An 18,337-nucleotide genomic window follows, 5' to 3' on the forward strand; every position below is an offset into this window, starting at 1 on the left:
TTTCTTCTTTTCTGATATAGGCATTTAGAGCAATAAATTTCCCTCTTAGCACTGCCTTTGCTGCGTCCCATAAGTTTTGATATGTTGTGTTTTCATTTTCATTCGCCTCGAGGTATTTGCTAATTTCTCTTGCAATTTCTTCTTTGACCCAGTCGTTGTTTAGGAGTGTGTTGTTGAGCCTCCACGTATTTGTGAATTTTCTGGCACTCTGCCTATTATTGATTTCCAACATCATTCCTTTATGGTCCGAGAAAGTGTTGTGTAAGATTTCAATCTTTTTAAATTTGTTAAGACTTGCTTTGTGACCCAGCATATGGTCTATCTTTGAGAATGATCCATGTGCACTTGAGAAAAAGGTGTATCCTGCTGTTGTGGGATGTAATGTCCTATAAATGTCTATTAAGTCTAGTTCATTTATAGTAATATTCAGATTCTCTATTTCTTTGTTGATCCTCTGTCTAGATGTTCTGTCCCTTGATGAGAGTGGTGAGTTGAAGTCTCCAACTATTATGGTATATGAGTCTATTTCCCTATTCAGTGTTTGCAGTATATTCCTCACGTATTTTGGGGCATTCTGATTCGGTGCGTAAATATTTATGATTGTTATGTCTTCTTGTTTAATTGTTCCTTTTATTAGTATATAGTGTCCTTCTTTGTCTCTTTTAACTGTTTTACATTTGAAGTCTAATTTGTTGGATATTAGTATAGCCACTCCTGCTCTTTTCTGGTTGTTATTTGCATGAAATATCTTTTCCCAACCTTTCACTTTCAACCTATGTTTATCTTTGGGTCTAAGATGTGTTTCCTGTAGACAGCATATAGAAGGATCCTGTTTTTTAATCCATTCTGCCAATCTATGTCTTTTGATTGGGGAATTCAGTCCATTGACATTTAGTGTTATTACTGTTTGGATAATATTTTCCTCTAACATTTTGCCTTTTGTATTATATATATCATATCTGATTTTCCTTCTTTCTACACTCTTTTCCATATCTCTCTCTTCTGTCTTTTTGTATCTGACTCTAGTGCTCCCTTTAGTATTTCTTGCAGAGCTGGTCTCTTGGTCACAAATTCTTTCAGTGACTTTTTGTCTGAGAATGTTTTAATTTCTCCCTCATTTTTGAAGGATAATTTTGCTGGATATAGGAGTCTTGGTTGGCAGTTTTTCTCTTTTAGTATTTTAAATATATCATCCCACTGTCTTCTAGCTTCCATGGTTTCTGCTGAGAAATCTACACAAAGTCTTATTGGGTTTCCCTTGTATGTAATGGATTGTTTTTCTCTTGCTGCTTTCAAGATCTTTTCTTTCTCTTTGACCTCTGACATTCTAACTAGTAAGTGTCTTGGAGAATGCCTATTTGGGTCTAATCTCTTTGGGGTGCGCTGCACTTCTTGGATCTGTAATTTTAGGTCTTTCATAAGAGTTGGGAAATTTTCATTGATAATTTCTTCCATTAGTTTTTCTCCTCCTTTTCCCTTCTCTTCTCCTTCTGGGACACCCACAACACGTATATTTGTGCGCTTCATATTGTCATTCAGTTCCCTGATCCCCTGCTCAAGTTTTTCCATTCTTTTCCCTATAGTTTCTGTTTCTTTTTGGAATTCAGATGTTCCATCCTCCAAATCACTAATTCTATCTTCTGTCTCTTTAAATCTATCATTGTAGCTATCCATTATTTTTTCTATGTTTGCTACTTTATCCTTCACTTCCATAAGTTCTGCGATTTGTTTTTTCAGTTTTTCTATTTCTTCTTTATGTTCAGCCCATGTCCTCTTCATGTCCTCCCTCAATTTATCGATTTCATTTTTGAAGAGGTTTTCCATTTCTGTTCGTATATTCAGCATTAGTTGTCTCAGCTCTTGTGTCTCATTTGAGCTATTGGTTTGTTCCTTTGACTGAGCCATATTCTCAATCTTTTGAGCGTGGACAGTTATCTTCTGCTGCTGGCGTCTGGGCATTTATTCAGATTTCTCTTGGTTTTGGACCCAGCAAGGTTGTAATATTTTTCTGTGAAATCTCTGGGTTCTGTTTTTCTTATCCTGCCCAGTAGGTGGCGCTCGTGGCACCCGTTTGTCTGCGGGTCCCACCAGTAAAAGGTGCTGTGGGACCTTAAACTTTGGAAAACTCTCGCCGTCCTGGGGGTTCGCTAGCCGAAGCGGCTTGAGCCGGCCCGGGGTCCGAACGCAGGGAGGGTTGCTGGTCGCCGCAGCCAGGGAAAGAGCCCGTCCGAATTTCCTAGTTGGCCCTGGGCAACAAGCGTGGCGGGAGGGCGCCAGCGGCAGCGGCCCGCCCGAGAGAGTGCACGTTCCCCGGGAGTCACGGGTTTGGAAGGGGCCTCCCGCACCCGTCACCGTTCTCCGCGGCCTGGGGGTTTCCGATCCAATTCTCTCAGTTGGTCCGGGGGCTGCGCGTGGTGTGGGCGCCAGTTGCCTTGGTTTCAGGGGACCACCTCTCCAATTCTCCCAGCCGGCCCGGGAAGGGGGAAGGGAGTAACTCCGGCCGCTTGCCACCCCGCCCGGTAAGGCCCGCGCGCCTCGGCGATCTCACCCGAGCTGCTTCTCTCAGCCAGCCAGCCATTCCAGGATGGGGTACGCTGTCTTTTTTATCTCTGTTGTGGCTTTGGGCGCTTTCTGTATCGTTTCTACTCCCCTAGTAGGTGTCCTGGAGAAGAAACTAAGATCCGCGCGTCTTACTAAGCCGCCATCTTCCAGGAAGTCCTTCACTACTTCATTTAATACCATTAACATGTCATCAGATACTTAGAATCAGTCCCATTTTACACAGGAGGAGATGGAAAGTTTGCTAGGATGTGGGTGCCCAGTGATTTAGGAAAAGTGGTTCTCAGCTTTGGCTGCATGCTGGAGTCAACTGGAAAGGCTTTTATGGAATCCAGAGCTGTGAGTCCTAGGTGGATACTTAGACTGGGATCTCTGGGTGTGGGACCCGGGTATTGGAATTGCTTTTCTTTTTCCCATGGGCAGGCACTGGGAATTGAATCTGTGCTCTGGCCTCGCAGGAATTCTGCCACTGAGCCACCGTGGAATTTTTAAAAAACAAATTTTCTAGGTGATTCCAATTTGGAGCCAGGGTTGAGAATTTCTGCCCTAATTTGTCTGTTGCTCATACCTTATCAAAATAATTGGTCCCAGAACAGCAGCCTTTGCATCATTTAGAGACTTGCTAGAAATCCAGAATATATGGCCTATTCTGGACTTACTGTATCAAAATCTGCATTTGAAAACTATCCCTAGGGAATGATTTGCTCTGACTTCTCACTTTTCTGTAAATCTAAAATTATTCTAAAATTAAAAACATTTATAGAGAAAAAGATCATGTTTGGGATACAAAGATCAAAACCTGCTCTCCAAAAAGCTCAGTATAGCAAGAGAGAAACTTATTAAAAAGTAATTTGTGGGCGGGCCATGGTGGCTCAGCAGGCAAGAACGCTTGCCTGCCATGCCAGAGGACCCAAGTTCGATTCCTGGTGCCTGCCCATGTAAAAAAAAAAAAAGAGTAATTTGCTAAGAGGTGTAATGGAAGTAATGCAGAAAGTGCTGTGTGCTTATAGGAGGAAATAAAAAATGCTGCTTGGAGGAATTAGGGAAATTACCAAAGGAAGGCGACTTGAAGTCATAGTGGGCGTAGGGAAAGACATAAAGGACAATTGCTTTAATAAAAGTTGCATTTTTGTTTAAAAAGTTCTAATAGAATTGGAATTATAAAAAGAAACATCAGGCTGAGTTTGATGAAAATAAAATGTTGAATACACACACACACACACACACACACACACACACACACACACGCACATATTAAGCATATAAGTCTTTACCCCAAAACTGAGGACTAGTGCCAGATTAGAGAAGTAATATAATAATTAAGGGAACAGTTTTACTGTTCTGGGGAAAGCAGGGTAATTAAGGGTAATCAATCATTTGTAGTATTAGCACTTTTGCAGGGGTTTGGGGGCAGGGACCTTCTTGAAATTCTCTGAGGCTGTTATGACTACTAAATTTTCCACTGGGCATTTGCAGATGCTGTTTTCTCTGCTTGACATACCCTCACTCTCTTTCTACTCCTTGTTAAAGCTTCTCATCCTATTGCTAGGATTCTGCTCAGAATCAGTTTTTCTAAGAAGCCCTTCCTGATTCTTTGCAGTTTGGCTTGGGTATCATTCCTTTTTCTTCCTGTGGCTTCTTGTATACATACCCTGTTGTTAATTTTTCTGTTTCTCTCATGAGACAGTAAGCACCTTAAAGGTGGGTTTTTTATATCTCCAGTACTTAATACCATTTTTGTGACTTGTTGCATGCTTTGAAATAAATTAAAGAAGTAATAAAGAATAATCAATTTTTCCTCCTAGTTTACAGAGATAAGATGGTTTTTGGAGCTGGCAATTAGAGATTGAATGCGTTTTAGGATTAACAGTTAGGAAGGAATTTAGAGATTTAAAACTGTGTATGACATGCTTGGTAATATCATATTCACAGTAAATTTCAATCATGTGAAGAAATGAACACTCTTGATTTGTACATGAAGACTGTGATCTGTATCATCTTAAGGATGTGTCATTCAGCATATTATTAAGAGAATATAGATTCAGATATATACTATTAACGCATCAGATAATCATTTTATAGCCTCCAATTTTTAAGCACTAAACATGTCAGGTGTTTTACATGATTCTATATATGCATGGTTGCATTTAATTATTGGAAAAATCCTATGAAGCTTTGGGGGCACAGATTTGGACTCAGAAATGTTTGATTATTGAGCACATGCTTTTTTTTCCTAATCCGTATTCTTTCAGATTTGTTGTGCCGTGCTTTATAAAATAGCTGAAACTGCTTGAGCCTCTCTCTTAAGGGAAATTGCATGGTTAGGAATCAAGGACTTGTCCTTTGTTGATTAATTTACTGAGTGAGCTAATGCTAATCATTGAACCACTCTTTCTGTCTCCACATTTATAGAATGGGCCTGTTACGTTATTTCAGAAGTTCATTATGCCACAAATATTTGAGAGACTGTAGTGCCAGACATTGTTCTAGTTGTTGAAGAAAGAGAAGAAAAAAGAACAAATGAGCTCCCTGGCCCCATGGAGCTTACATTATGGCAATTGGGGCTGAAGACAAACAAGTAAACACACAAGTAAAATCAAATAGTGATCAGAGCCATGAAGCAGATGGAACAGAGTGTTAGGGTGGAAAGTGGTTGGAGTGGGTTGGGTGGTGCATGGGGTGGTCTTGGAAGTCTCCTCTGAGGAAGTAAATTTTAAGTTGAGACCTGAGAGCAAAAAAGTAGTCAGCCGCGAATAAATTTGACACTAAAGTGTTCTAGGCAGAGGGAGCCTCAGGGGTAGAGATCTTAAGGTGGCAGAAGTTCTGCCTGTTGTAGGACCACTGAAAAGATTGGTGTGGCTGCTGAGGAGGAGGTGGTAGGAGATAAGGTGAGAGACTGGCAGAGCTAAATCATGGACTTATAGTCAAGGGCAGAAACTGTTTCTCTAATAGTGTGGTCCAGGGAAATCTAGGAGGGTTGTTAAAAGTGCAGCAAATTCTCTTAAATGGCTTTCTGGTTTTTGTCTCTTTGACTATCTCTCCATTTTAAGTTGAAGTTCTAAATCTTCACAAACTACTGCCAACTTTATTTCCTAGAAGTTATTTTTTTAGTTGTAGCTGAATTTGTTTTCTTTTGTCATTGCCGTGTCAGTTCTGTGCAAAGCACTTCATGATGACTACTAGTAAGAAAAATCCCTTTCCTACATCTATAAAGGAAAAATGATGGATGATGCCTGGAAATATTTCCCTTGTTGTTTACCTTGATGGAAATTACTCATACTTACACATAGGAGAGAAATGTGATACCCCACTTTTCTTATTTAAAGGCCTTATATCCCATGATACCAGTATACACTTTTAAGAACAACTTGGATATCATTTGGAAAGTAAATTTTTGACTCAAAGTACATTTCCATGAGAAGTAATCATTAGGGTTATGCATATTTAAGCTTTGCCTGTTAATTTTGAGAGGCCCCCTTGTTTAGTTTATGCGTTGTCAGTAAGGTTTTGATGTCAGATTTATGGTCACTTGAGTGTTGTCAAGTAGGAATATTCCCTTTGTCTTCATAGTTTTAGGGATGGAATGGTTTGTATAGAAAATTCACATTCTATAAAATGCTTTCAGGTTGCCACCTTTTCTTCTTTAGTTTTAGGACATGCTACACATTTTTAATTATACCTTTTTCAAAAATCAAGGGTAGATATGTGCATATGTTGTCTCATTGGGAAAATTTTAAGAAGTTGAAAATGAATAAGCGTTAAGCTAGGTGAAGATACATGGCAGTTCATTATATTATTCTATTTACTTTATATATATTTGTTTTATTAAAACAGAAAGCTAAAAAAGAAAATGTTATATATTATAATAATAGAGCCTCGTGTCTTAGGACAATTCATTAGACTTCTTTGAGCTTTAGTGTCCTCATTTGTAAAATAGGAATGAAGCCGTCATTTATAGGATTAGGATTATAGCAGGAAATGAATGCTCTAGTGTTCCAGTGTGGATTCTACTCTAAAATACAGTTCACGTGCTGATTATTAATTATAAAAGGACTTTGTGCAAATGCCACTCAATGTTGACTGACCTAAAAGGAACTGGACAGAGATTTGAATAATTGCTTTTTGTGTCTGAATAATGTGGGGTCAGGGAGGCCAAAGAGGTGATGTGTTGCCTTCAGAAGGTGGTCACCTGGGAACTGGTGGAACAAAATTAAGTAGAACTAGGGGTAAGCAACCATTCACTTTCTATGTTTGTGAAGCAAGTGCTAACCTGAGTAAAATGCAGAACATAATTGCTTCTTAATTGGGTGATATTCTTAATAATGTTTTAGTTAAATTGATATGTTGGATGGGGGTTATTCTCTGAAGTTAGTGCAACCATCAAGGGAGAAAGGAGGCTGGACCAGCTTCCAGGTGTCAGGATCTCGTGAAAATTTATATCTGCTATAGAGATTAAATTTTTAGATAACTCATTATGAAAATTTAATTCCAATTAAAATCAGATAACATTTATTGAAAGTTTTCTATATGCTAGGCAATGTGCAATGCTGTTAATATGGATAATCACATTTCTCTCTTACAGAACTATATTATGAAGAGGTAATATTTTCTTTCATTATGTGGATGAGGTAGGTAATTGTGACTCAAAGAGATAAAATACCTTGCTCGAATGCATATAACTAGAAAGTGGGAAAAGAATAGAAATTGTCAGTCTAACTTTGGGACCTTTACTACACCATATTGCCTCGTTATAGCAATTATTTCAGCCCCCAAATTTTTCAAACCTGTATTATTTTCTCACCTCCTTCTGTATGCTTTTGTATTCAGCTGTATGATGAGATAAATGTTAGATTTTTATTTTACTATCCAGAATGTCCATTTTGGAAGTAGAAACATCAGGAATAAATAAAAGGTTTTAATTAATTAATTGTTGATTTATATTTTAACTAATTGATATTCGTGTGTTAGTTTCCTTGGGTTGCCATAATAAATTCCCATAGACTTGGTGGCTTAAAACGATAGAAATTAATTTTCTCACAGTTTGGAAGTCCGGAAATCTGACATCAATGTGTTGGCAGGGTCACTTCCTTCTGGAGACTTTGGGGGAGAATCCATTCCATGCTTCTCTCCCAGATTCTGGTGGCAGCCAGCAATCCTTGGCCACCCTTTGCTTATAGCTACATAGCTCCACATGGTTTTCTCCCTGTGCCTCTCTGTGCCTCTCTGTGTCTCTAATCTCTCTTCTTTCTCTTATATACCAGTTATTGGATTTAGGGCCCAACCTAAATCAGGATGATCTCCTCCAAATGTCCTTATTTTAACTACATTTGCAAAGTCTCTATTTCCAAATAAATCATATTCATAGATACAGGGGTTTAAGACTTGCCCAAACTTTTTGGGGACACAATTTAACCCACTACTTATATTGAACTATATAGTAAAGAAACAGATGAAATAGTGTAACTACAATACAAAATTCAGTTTCAGACTATCTCAATTCACAGATTATTTAATTTTAAGTGTATTTTATGTGACAATATTATTTTAATGTTCATTATCATGCCAGATATTTCCTCAAAGATTTTAGACTGAAATTTCATTTTTCTTTTTGCTGTTTTTCTAGTAAAAATATATACCAGTCATTATCTTTCTCTTATTCCCAGGATATCCTTTTTTTTCTTTCCTTTTATTTTTTATTGTATAATAACATGCATATAAAGTAAAGAAAGGAAAAAGCAATACTTTTCAAAGCACTTTTCAACAAATAGTTACAAGGCAGATCTCAGAGTTTGTCATGGGCTACCATACCATCCTCTCAGATATTTCCTTCTAGCTGTTCCAGAGTATAGGAGGCTGGAAGGAATAAATATATATATATTTTTATCATCACAATCAAATTTTTTTTCGAAAAATAACATATATAGAGAAAAAGGAATAAACTTCAAAGCACAACACAACAATTAGTAGTAGGAAAGATTTTAGAGTTTGGTATGGGTTACAATTTCACAATTTTAGATTTTTACTTCTAAGATACTGCTCTAAGATACTGGAGACTAAAAGAAATTTCAATTTAATGATTCAGCAATCATATTCTTTGTTAAACCCTACTTTCTCTGTATAACTCCACCATCACCTTTGATCTTTCTGTCCCACTCTTTAGGGGCATTTAGGCTGTGGCCATTCTAACTTTTTCATGTTGGAAGGGGCTGCCAATAATATGGGGTAGGGAGATGGAACTAGCTGATATTCTAGAGAGGCTAGCTCCTCTAGGTTTCAGGATTTATCTGATTAAGGGACCCATATGGAGGTTGTAGATTTCTGGAAAGTTACTCTAGTGCATGGAACCTTTGTAGAATCTTATGTATTGCCCTAGGTGTTCTTTAGGATTGGCAGTAATGGTTTTGGTTGGGGTTTGGCAAGTTATGATAGGTAGCAATGTCTGAATGATACTTGCGTAAGAGTGACCTCCAGAGTAGCCTCTCAACTTTATTTGAACTCTCTCTGCCACTCATACTTTATTTGTTGCACTTCTTTACCTTCTTTTGGTTAGGATGGAATTGATGATCCCATGGTGCTAGGGCCAGACTCATCCCTGGGAGTCATCTCTCATGCCACCAGGGAGACTTTAATCCTGAATGTCATATACCATGTAGTGGGGAGGGCAATGATTTCATTTACAGAGTTGGACTTAGAGAGAGGCCACATCTGAGCAGCAAAAGAGGTCCTCCAGAAGTAACTCTTAGGCATACCTATAGGTGGGGTAAGCTTCTCTGCTACCTACATAAGCTTCATAGGAGTAAACGACAAGATCAAGGGCTTGGCCTATTAATTTGGGTGTCCTTAATGTTTGACATAGTATCAGGGCATTCCCTGATGGTAAAGTTCAATAGTTCCATATTTTTTCTACCATCCCTCAAGGGACTTGGCCTATACTTTTTGATTATCTGCTTAATATATTCTAGGATGTATCCAGGCATTACATTAAGTTATACAGGATTAAAGGTCCTCTTTCTTATTTTAGGCTTCCTTTGTTTCAGTTGTTCGAATGAACTATCCAGACAGGTTGAGTTAGATTGTGTGCTACAGAAAATTTCGGTTCCAGACCAAATAAACCTTTCTTCCCTTAATCTCAAAGTGTAGGTGCAATTCTAAATTATAGTCAATGTCTTCCTTACCCCTGTGTTCTGAATTTCCTTAATTTCTATCTGATCAGCTTCATTCTTATCGCTAAATAGCAGGTTATAGATATATAAAACAGCCTCTCAAAATCCAGAAATGATAATTACCACTCCAGACTAAATATGCCTGCCATAAGAGCTTGCAATCTAGGTCCAGTTTTCTTATAAGCATTTTCTAAAGGAGACCATACCATAATTAAATGCTAGAGAGAATGCTTGACTAGTTGAATGAACATGGGCACTTTATTTGCCTTTAAGGGCACCAGTCCAGGCAGTAAATAGCCCTTTTAGTAATGCATAATCTTGTTGGAAATTCCTAACCCAAACTGGGTACCCTATAATTAGTCACTCGTTGGTATTTCACCATCCTAAACAAAATAATGGAATATAAGAGTCACTTACTCTACACTCATAAAAGCAAAAGAAAGAAAATTGATGAAGTCAAAACTAATATTTAACAATTACCATGGGAAACAAAAAACTTAAGTGTTAGATTTTTTTTTCCCTACTGCATGCAAAAACGTTGACATGTGTATCCAGCAACTCAAAAGCTACAAATAATTTATAAAAGACATTGATGACTAATGAGCTTCAAGTTAATATTGGATCATTTATGCATCACTTTTGTCAGATCTTAAAATAATTTTTTTTCAATCTAAAAACTATGAGATTATTCATCATAGATATCGTGCTGTCACCTTTTGTGTTTTGAACACCATCATATTTAGTAGCAAATCAATAAAAAGGGCAAAAACCAAAACCATCTTAACTCTTTCTACCTTGTCAAAAATGAATCTGAAGAGCTATGACTCATTCTTTCTTTCTTTTTTTTTTTTGTATGCTGTATGGCAAGGTCACATTTCATTATTTTTCCATGTGAGTATCCCATTGTTGCAGCACCATTTGTTGAATTTTGTTTATTTTTTGACAAGTGCTTGGATTGGGAATTGAACCTGGGTCTCCTGCATGGGAGGCGAGAATTCTACCACTGAACTACATTTGCACCCCCGACTCATTCTTTCTTTACATTCAGGAAAGTTATCAAAACACAGATCAAGCCTTTATGCCCCTGAATCACAATTTACTTTTGGGTTTTTTCTGGCCTCTCTAGCACATAAGTTTTTCCAGGGCTCACTGGTTCATTTCACCCCATATTAGCTAAACAAGCATACAAACAAAAACCTGACAATGAACACTGAGGTATTAAAATATGTGTAAATACACAAACATATGAATACATATAAAGACTTGCACAGACACTGAGTTGCCTCAAGTTCTTATTTTAGAAGTTAACTAGATGGATGGTGTAATAGCCAAAGAATCGTTTAGGAATCTAAAGCAGCTGCAGAATCAAGCCTGAGTTGTTATTAAAAGACTTGTTTAGGAATTCAGATAAATGTACCTATACATTTGTTATAGTTCCAGACCAAAGTTCTATTACTTTACTTAGTGAATGTTTATGATGTGATTTGTAATGCTATAAGAGTTGAGTGATATCTTTAAAACTGAAACATGTTACTCATTGAATATGACTTTCTAAAGAGCTGGTAATCTATTAGTGATAATATGATGACACCAGCCATTTCAACGAATGTAGAATACTACCCAATTCAATATGATTCCCAGCACACATTTGCCTGCTTTTTATACTGCCATATTCTTTCACAAATGTTTTTAAGATTCCCAAAATAAGTATACATAATTATGCAACTATGTTTTAAAAATGTCCATAGAAGAATGCTATCTAGATATCGATGCCTTTGAATTGTACTTGTAGCTACTATGATATTTAATTTATTTCTTATTTTTGGCTTTTCAGTACTTTAAGTAATACAAGCTAATTGACAACAAAGTTTGGTTTTTAAAAAAAGTAAAGTACTCTTTTCTTTTGTCCAAACTACTCTCAAACCCCTAGACCACATCAAAAGTAGAGCATTTCTATTTAATTTCAAAAAATTAAAGTTTTATAAAATATTCATAAGCTCTAAAATAGATGATTTTAATTGAACAGCATAAAGCTTTTGCTTTCTCTGTATTTCCAAGCAACTAAAACATTCATACTGAGGCAATACTCTTAAGAGTTTGGATCAGAGGACTATATCCACTCCTTTGTAGATTTCAGTGCATAGTCTCCATAGACACATTACCATACAAAACAATGTGCAAATATTCAATAACATTGAAATGCACTCTCTTAATAATTACTTTAGGAATAAAATAAAATATTGCACTACTAAACCAAAAATCATCTCTAGTTTTTCTATAGGTTAAGCAGAAGAAAGGGTTGATTCCAGGGACCATGGTACTGCAGGTTTGCATTTATTGTGCCTCCTGTAAGGTTTTTCGTAAATCACCATAGAAGTTGGTTAAAGTGCTTTGCCATGACTGTGTCCACTGCAGACTGAGGAATCATCCCACTCATATCTGTCTGCATATAGCCTGTCAAAAGATTCTAGTTTGGATTGTCTTTAAGTGGAACACAGAACCAACCACAAGGATAGTTATATCTTTGAACAAATTCTGATTTCTTTTCATTACAGTCAAGACTTATCCCATAAAAGCCCTCCTTTTAAGGATAAAAGTCTCTCTTTTAAACCCACAATATAGGAGAAATCAACAAACTCTCTTGGGGAAATTATGTGCAAAAGCTGACCAGCAGTGGTATAACACATCACCCAACAATTCTCCTCAAAGTGTCCCAAAATATCCAATGAAGTCATTGAGCTGTCCCAATCCAATCAACATGGCCCTGGGGTATATAGTCTATTATGCTTTTGACAATATCACCTACAACACCTTGGGCTTTGTAGAGATACATATTTTTCTGATTTTTTTTCCAAACTCTTGCATTTTTCAATTTCTTAGTGGCTTGCTACTTAGGATCTTTAATGCTATGATACTGGATGAGAGTGTTCTTAAGTTTAGTCACAAAGCAGCAGCCGCAAGCAAAAAAAGACTTTCCAGTTTTTTTCCAAAGGCGAAGCAAGGATGTGAAGACAGCACAAATGCACTGCATGGAAACCTCTCAAAATGTATTTTTGACACAAATTTAGAAATATAAGAGTTGGTTTAATAATACTATATGGTCAGAGAAGAAGCTCTCTTATTGGGTAGGTTTGGACCATAGTTGATCTGGTCATAGTAAAAGATGATTAAAGTGGAGGGGAAATCACAGTGGAGGAGGAATCACGTCCAAAGAGACACATATATAAAAATACACTTTTTTTAACTTGAGGTTTATACAAATGAATTTATTTGTCAAACTTCTTGCCTAAGTTAAGACCTTTACTTGCAATATGTGTCTGCTTATTGAAGTTCAACAAAGGCTGTCACACATTAGTACCCATTACAGATCATCCCAGGGCTCCTTTCTTCAAATATGAGGGAAAATTGAGGGACATCTATACTGTCATCTGAGTGCAAATTCCTTCTAAACTTTAATGATTGCCTCTCAGACTTTTAGAGCTATGTTGCCTATATGTGGGTGGGTGTATTGAATATCTGACCCAAATGTGATTTGACTAGGAAGGAGAAATGAATTATGGATGCTTGTTAGACAACTTAAAATTTTCATGACAGTAACATAACAGAATTGATGGGAACAAAACTGCTCAAATGTGTGTGGGGGATAGTTTTTTTTGGGGAGGAAAGTCTAGTAGCTACGAAAATTCAGTTAACTATGGATAACAGTTTCTATGGTTTATACTTCAATGGAGAGTGTTAGTTAATCTGGTGATTGATGGGCTGGTTGAGTGGGAGTCTGTTTTGGGATCCTCTACTCTTCTAATTGTGCCAAAGTGGAGTAAAAATACCAATTCTCCTTTCAAGGAGCAAGTGTTTTGAAAAGAAAATTCGATTTCAGCTGGCTTTGAAAGACAAAACATTAGAAGGATTTGTGATAAGAAGCTGAGTGCCTAAGGGTTTGTTTTGGGGGTTTTGAGAAGTGCTTAATTCCTGACAATTGTATCACAAACTAAGAGAAGAGGGGAGAGAAATTTCCAGCATTGATTTCCGGGAGTGAGAGAGTATTCTTGTGACACTGGGTAACCACTGGGTGTAGCTGTTCTTGAGTAGTCATTCCTGGGTGGCTATTCTAGTTTGCTGGCTGCCGGAATGTGATATACCAGAAACAGAACGGCTTTTAAAAGGGGGAATTTATTAAGTTGCAGGTTTCAGTTCTAAGGCTGTGAAAATGTCCAAAGTAAGGCATGGCTATCAGAATGTCCAAATTAAGGCACCAGCAAGAGGTTATTTTCACTCAAGAACGGCAGATGAAGTTTAGGGTTTCTCTCTTAATGGAAAGGTCATATGGTGCCGTCTGCTAGCGTTCTCTCTTGCTTCCTGTTTCGTGAAGCTCCCCTGGGGCATTTTCCTTTTTCATCTCAAAAGGTCTTTGGTAATGTGGGTTCCAAAACTTTTTCCAAAATGGTTCCCTCTTAAAGGGCTCCAGTAAGTAACCCTACCTTGAATGGGTGGAGACACATCTCCATGGAAACCATCTTATCAAAATTTACCACCCGCAATTTGATGGGTCACTTTTCCATGGAAACAATAAAAAAGATCCTACCCAGCAATACCGAATGAGGATTAAAGAACATGACTTTTCTGGAGTACATAATAGTTTCAAAATGGCATATATATATATATATATATATATATAAAGTTTAAGAATAGGTTCTTTAAACAGATATGACTTTCAAAATAAGGTTAATTTTAAAAAACATAACTTTGTTATTAAAGTAGCTAGGATCTTATTTTCATGAATTGTAAACTTTTATGCCAAAATTCTGGAACAGTGCTTGTAAGTATCTACCTTCTTTAAAACCTAGAGGTTTGTCCTTTAGGCTCTGCCAAAAATTCGCTTTTGCATACTACGTGAGTTTTGAAAAATTATCGACTTTTTGTTTTCCCGAGCAGTTTGTATTGCTAACTGAAGCAGAGGTATCTCCTCCTTTCTATTCAGTTACCCAAGACTATTTTCCTAAATCATTAACATCACGCCACTCTCCTAAGTATTTGCACTTCTGCAAATTGCTCCTGCTGTCACAACAGAACTCTTGAAAACTATCTAGTTTTCACTATCTATTTTCTTACTTTACTGGTCTTCTCAAATCCCTCCAAGAAACTTTACTGTACCTGAGCTAAGTTGTTTGATGCATCAAGAGATGTGAGAGGAAGGGTTTCAGAGGCACTATAGTGTAATAATGCTGAGGAGGTCAAGGGCACAGAGTTTAAGAAAGGAAGAAATAGTCACCATGGTCCAGTGCTGCAAGAGGTTGAGTAAAGTAGTGACTAAATATGGTCTTTGGATTTTAAAATTCAGGCAGCACTGTTATCCATTGAGAATAGTTTTGTTGGATGGTGGAGGTAAACTAAGTTGCTGTGGTTTCTAGAGTACGCAGGAAGTGAGGAAATGCAAATTTGAATAACCTTTCAAAAGGCTTAGCTATGAGTTGAAAGGGACAGGGTGGAGATAAGATTTTATTTAAGATGAAAGAGAGGTGAACACACCTATAAAGAAGCCAGTAAAGAAGGAGTAGTAGGAGCTAAGGAAGAGAGGAATAATTGATATTTCTTGATCCTATTCTCTCTTCCCAGGACAGAATTTCTCCTTATTATTTCAAACCCTTACTATTAACAACATCTCCTAATATTATTGATTAAGGACCTAATTGTATGTGTCACTCTAACTGCCATATGAAGAGAATTATGAGGTTTTATTCTTGCTCTTTAAAATTTATAGTCTAAAGCCATAGCAACAGAAAAAAAAAAGTAGGGGCCATTTCTGCTGTGGCATGTTTTTTTTTAACAGAGTTTAATGTGACCTATTTATTTGAAAGTCATGATTTAATATACCTATCTGGATAATCATGTAATTATTAACTTAGGTACTGAAAACAGAAGTAGTCAATGCCTTTTTAGGCCTGGCCCTAGGAGTATTTAATCAGATGTCTATTGTTTAAGATGCTTGTTTTGATCCAGGGCAGAGTTAAATCCATGTAATGATAAATTGTGTTATAACTGCATGGTTGGCTTGAATCCTGAAAGAACTCTGAAAGATATTGCCGAAATCTGCAGGTTAGGGGTACCTCCTGATGAGTCCATTATTAATGACTCCATATACTTATCTAAGTAGTTATTTATAGGCTGCTAGACTCAAGTGTGCACAAAATTCTAGTGGGGGCTAATACTGAGTCTACAAGAAACATGACTAGATTTGTAGGTTTTTGAAACAATCTTCATAATTCATGAGTTCTTGATAAATGATGGTAATAAAGAATATTTTATACTTGTGGAATACATTGTTCTGTATCATAATAGAAAGCATATGTATATATATATATAAACAGTATATATATAAATTACATGAAGTATATATAAGGTTTTATAGCTCTTGATCTATATATATCACAGATCTGCAAGCAGAGGAGATATTGTTGATTGTGCCATCACAGATAAGGAAATTGGGGCTAAGGAAAGTTGACAGCAATAGCTGACATATTGAGAGTTTTTATGCTCCAGGGATTTTGTTAAGAAATTTACATTTAGTTTGTTACTTTATCTTTACCATTATCCTATGCTATAGAGGTTATTATTACCTGAATTTTGAGTTTTAGAAAATTGAAAAGAGGAAGCTTAAGTAATTTATACAAGTATGTATGACTGCTAAGTTACAGAGCCACAATTCAAACTCAGGTGAACTAACCGAACAAGATGCTCTGAGTGTTTATATGTTGTACACTGCCTCTTCAGCTCTTCACACATAAATATGAGAGTAAACGTGTGGAAGAAAAAACGCAAGCAATAGCTGTGATGTTAAAGGGAGGAGGGTGCCCTGAGAGAAAGAAAACACTTTTTTACTAAGATGTTGATATAATTTATTATAAAGAAATAAATCTCTTTTTTAATGACTTTTCACCTTGGAATTTATTGGGATCTTCAAGTATATTAGTATAACTTTTCTAATAATAGTATATTAGTATACTATTTCATTTCATTTCATTCCATGTGTTGAGGGCCATTTGTATATCTATATGTGAACTATCTGTTCATGTCTTTTGCTCATTTTTTCATAGAATTATTGGTCCTTTTATCCACAGTCATCACAAGTAGAAGTACTTTATATATATATATGTATATACACATACATATTAGAAATGTTATCCATTTGTCTGTGACATGTTACAGTTATTTTCCCCAATTTTTCATTTGTCTGTTTTTTGGCTTGTACTGGATTGGTTTTTTAAATTTTCATATATCAATTTATTAGTCTTGTTTTTGGATTTAAGAACATTTTTTCTAGTTCCAGGCAATAAAGGAACTCAATTTTGTTTTTTTATGATACTTGTAGGAATTTTTAAAACTTTAAAACCCTCATCGTTTTTAAATATCTCCTGCTTGGTAGAGTAAGGAACTGATTTATTTATCTTTTCTCTTTGCATATACAGTGAGACCAATAAAACTTATTGACTAGTTCTTTGTAAAATAGAGCTTTCCTTGTCTGAATATTGAACCCACTAGGAAATATGGAGGCCAATATATTACTTTTTTTTTAATCTAATAAAACTGATAATGTAGAACATGACTTTTGTCTGTTATCAAGTTGGCTTCTGAATACTGAATATCAGAATTAGGCAGACTTATATAGAGGCATAGTTAAACCAGGCTGATTCTTTACTTTCTCCTATCAAATTCACTTATCAGATAAATTTTTCCATTTGCCCTGGGGCTAAAAGATTGAAGGAGATGGGTCTCAGGATGTCATAGATATTGTACTAGTCGGATTCCCTCCACTGTAGAAAGAACTAGAATGTATGAGATGACATCCATTGTCTCTTCCTCTATCTGCTAGATTCCCTGAAATAGCAAACATTTCATTTACCGTCTGATCCCCGTCTAATAACCTCATTCATATACTACAAAAAAAGCAGATGACTCAAGAGTTGAGTAAAAATTAAGCTGAACTACTAAAAAAAAACAAACAAACACAAAAATACACTCACATGCACACACACACACACTTGAGCATCTACTATGTGGCAAAAATGGTGTTTCATATATTTCCTCCTTTAATATTTTTAACAACTTTTAAAGATAATTTTGCATATTTATGTATCTAAAACTTCAGATATTAAGCAAAGATCTCATTGGGCCACATGAAACAGAAATCCTATTTCGGTGGCTTAAGCAATCAACGTGTTTTGTTTTTTTCATGTAGTAATGATTTTGGACCTAAGAGGTTCAGAGGTGGTACATTCACAGGAGCTCCATAAAACCTCTAAGGATCCAGACTTTTTTTTTAGTATTCAATGTTGCTTTATTTGTAATACCTGAAAACTACTCAAATATGCACTGACAGGTGAATGCCTAAACAAACTGGTATATCCATATAGTGGATTATCACCCTGCAATAAAAAGAAATGAACCACTGATACATCTAGCAAAATAATTATATGGAGCTAAAGAAGCCTGACAAAAGAATACATACTGCATGATTCCATTTCTACAAAATTCTAGAAAAGTGCTGTATGATCCCATTTATACAAATTCTGGAAAATGCAATCAAGATCAGTGATTCTCCAGGAATGAGTGAGGTTAGG

The 18,337-nt window shown here is 36.4% G+C and overlaps 1 protein-coding gene and 1 pseudogene across 3 annotated transcripts in view; one reads left to right on the forward strand and one right to left on the reverse strand.

Annotated features, from left to right (window-relative positions):
* GULP1 (GULP PTB domain containing engulfment adaptor 1) overlaps positions 1-18,337 on the forward strand; it is a 296,264-nt gene that overhangs the window by 58,192 nt on the left and 219,735 nt on the right. The window lies entirely within an intron of this gene.
* Positions 12,057-12,457, reverse strand: LOC143675822 (stAR-related lipid transfer protein 4 pseudogene; annotated as a pseudogene).

The sequence above is a fragment of the Tamandua tetradactyla genome, chromosome 3 (genome assembly GCF_023851605.1).
Source record: "Tamandua tetradactyla isolate mTamTet1 chromosome 3, mTamTet1.pri, whole genome shotgun sequence".
NCBI lineage: Eukaryota > Metazoa > Chordata > Mammalia > Pilosa > Myrmecophagidae > Tamandua > Tamandua tetradactyla.